Source organism: Lactuca sativa, chromosome 3 (genome assembly GCF_002870075.4).
Source record: "Lactuca sativa cultivar Salinas chromosome 3, Lsat_Salinas_v11, whole genome shotgun sequence".
Lineage (NCBI taxonomy): Eukaryota > Viridiplantae > Streptophyta > Magnoliopsida > Asterales > Asteraceae > Lactuca > Lactuca sativa.
In genome coordinates, this window is record NC_056625.2 from 114,283,422 (window position 1) to 114,286,827 (window position 3,406).

A 3,406-nucleotide genomic window follows, 5' to 3' on the forward strand; every position below is an offset into this window, starting at 1 on the left:
AACCCATTTAATTTTATGGGTTTGCGGGTCTGTGGGTTAGTGTGATGAACGGTGTGTGATTTCATTTAGAAAATAGGTTGTTTGTGCGATATATATTTAATTTGATATAAGAATTCAATTATTATTAACTCAATTTTTGTTTCTTACAAGTTCAATCAACAGTGATAATCTATTATTAAGTCGAAATTTATTTTGTTTAGTTTGTCGAACCAAGTATTTTTTGGTGTTATTTTAAGTTGTCACAAACCAAAAATATTTTATAAACTAGTCTTTTTAAAAAAAACAATCCTCCTTAATAAATGAAAGTTTTTTTTGCCACATGTCAATCTCTCATGAGTTTTGACACTTGTCATTTTGTGGTATTTTTAAAATAAATATTACCCATTTGTCAATTTTTGATTTCTTTCAATTTTTAAAATTAAAGTCATATATTTATATATATATATATATATAAAGTATTAAATATCATATATATGATATTAAATTGCAATAAATACGTTTCTTCTTTTCTTATTTTAAAGTTGTACATTAAAAACTATTTTTGTTTACAGTTTAATATTTAATCTTTTTTTAAATCAACCCGTGTAATACACGGGTCTTACAACTAGTAAATATTATATAAAAATGCATTTACCTCTACTAAATCGATTTTTTGTAATAATTAGCTAAAATGACTAATCTTGAGCTGATAATTTTTTTTATTTTTATTATTTGTAATAAGGTTATACATAGACATATTACACTCCCAATTGAGATGTTGGTAAGTCATACTTTTTTAGCTAGGCTATTCGGTGAAAAAAAATGAAGAATTTTTTTCATAACTTTCGCATACGAATTCCGTTTGATATAGAAATAAAGTTGTCTTTTTGTCGCAATAGGTATACATGGACATATGACACTTGTTATTTGTATATCAGGAAGTCATACTAGTTGAAAGAAAGATGATCAAAATCGAAATTTAATCAAACTTATTATAGGAAAAGAATATGGCATTTTGGTGAAAGTGTCTGATTCAAATACAAATTAGGTAAATGATCTCGCTTTGTGACCCTCTACTGAGGGTTGTAAACGAACCGAACGAAGACTTGTTCATGTTCGTTCTGTTCATGTTCGTTCGTTTAAGCTAACTGAACAAATGAACGAACAAGAAATGATAAACGAACAAGTTTTTTTGTTCATGTTCGTTCGTTTAACAAATTACATTGTTATCGTACGCATTATCGAGAACCCAAATTACGATGAGTTGGTTTGCGTTGGTTTAACAATTTGATTGCAATTTAAAGATAAGTAAATGCACAAAATTCTAAATGGCTTTTTATTCATCAAATATTTTCATTTCATATTTTTTTGATCAAGAAAATTACATGTAGATTATTCTTATAATCTCTATCATTGAAACATATCGAGATGTCAATTCTCATGGATAGACACACGAACGGAAAGCTGCACCAACACATAAAAACATAATATGTGTTAACCAAATCCAAAAACCATACTTTACTGTCAAATGTGCATTGCTCGTAATTTAAATCATTGCCGTAAAAAGAATATGCACATAAATAAAAATATTATAGGAAATGACTTACAAGGATCAGTAACAGCTATAGTGGCGAAACTCGGATCACATTCACCATTAACCCTAAAATTAAGGTCAATAGCATATGATGCATGATTTCGCACAGTATTCGGTTCATAACACGACCCTCCCCATGTAATGGGACGACAATCAATATACAAACATTTATCGTTCATAAATTGGATTAGTCGTTCTTCAGAAGCATGGGTTTGAGCCACACACCATTCTTTCCCCTGTACAGTCACCCAAAAACAATGAAAATGACAGTTACATTATAAATAATAGATTTTTAAAATAAAAAAAAAAAATCTTGAATGTACAAATAATTAATTCATAATATACTAAATTTGTGACTTGTATGTATCTTACTTCTACATAAATAGAACAAACAATGAGGAAACTAAAAAAACACAATGAAAGAGATCTTGGTTCCATGTAAAGTTTTGAACTTCAAAAACTCAAATAATGGAATGTGTTATTTTTGTGTGAATGTTTTGACTTATTCACTCACTTTCATCTTTTTATAAGACTTTTAAAATGAAACTTATTTAGCATTTAACTATTGTAAGTTTTGTAACCGATTAAATGAACATTACTTTTTTAACGGTAAATGAATAAATGTATTTAACTTCAAAACTTAAGATTTTATAGCAATAGCCTTTCAATAGTCTTCATTTAAATTCGTCTTAAATTGGTTGTGCCAAATTCGTAATGCAAATGTTATTGATTTATTTATGAGTAATGGGTCTATATAAGTTCTTTATACATTTAGTATGTCAAAAGATTAAATTATATATAACATTAACTCAAAATAAAAATAAATAACAACTTAACGGGTCTAAAATTTGCAACATTAAAATGCATATTATCATATAAATCAATGTATTAAAAGTTTTTATCGTTATTTTTAGAAAAATATAACTTTCTTAACCATATTTGATATATATATATATATATATATATATATATATATATATATATATATATATATTAGATTTGAGACTTCGTAACCATGGAATTGTTTCTAGTAACAAGTTAATTACAATGAAACATTCTGTAATATCGAAGGTTCGGTCTCTGTGACTTTAGAAACTCAATATCGTGAAAGGACGATGCATGTAAAGATGAAATTTCACTACATCTTATATTATGATTAGAATTTGGAACCGTAACTTGAGCATCATTGCACTAATTTCCAGTCGATATGTTCACAAAGAAACGACCATCGAGATGAATAGTATGCATGTTCATAACATGGCATGACTGATGTAATTTAATTCAAGTGGTTAATTGATTACTGATTTATTTATATTCAATGGGTATGATATTATAGTTAATTAATTTATTATTGTGTTTCACTTTGAATGTTTCACTCCCTGAATAATTTTATTATTCAAAGTTCCACAGTCGCTCATACATTTGGAAGTAAGTAGTGACTTAAGACTGTCATGAATCGATTGTAGATTGTCCATAGAGATTGGGCATTACATGAGATTGCTACAATATTAATGAGTACTTACAAAATGGAGATTTTGAGTATTGGATAAACTCACACTTACAGATTGCTTCATGAATTTTATCACGAGTAATTGTAAGACGATAATATTGTCTATTCTTCAAGCGAAGATACATAAGTTGTTATTTGAAAGTCGAATGTGCATTGGTGTTGTGTAAACTTATCAAACATGATGTTATAAAACGTAGTATCATGTATGATTCGATAAGTAAAGGTTACAGTTATGTAGTCAAAGTTTATTCGTTCCTTTTGCGTTATCACGAAAAGATATATCTTTGGGATTAAATCTATTATTTAATCAATTCAGATTTGGC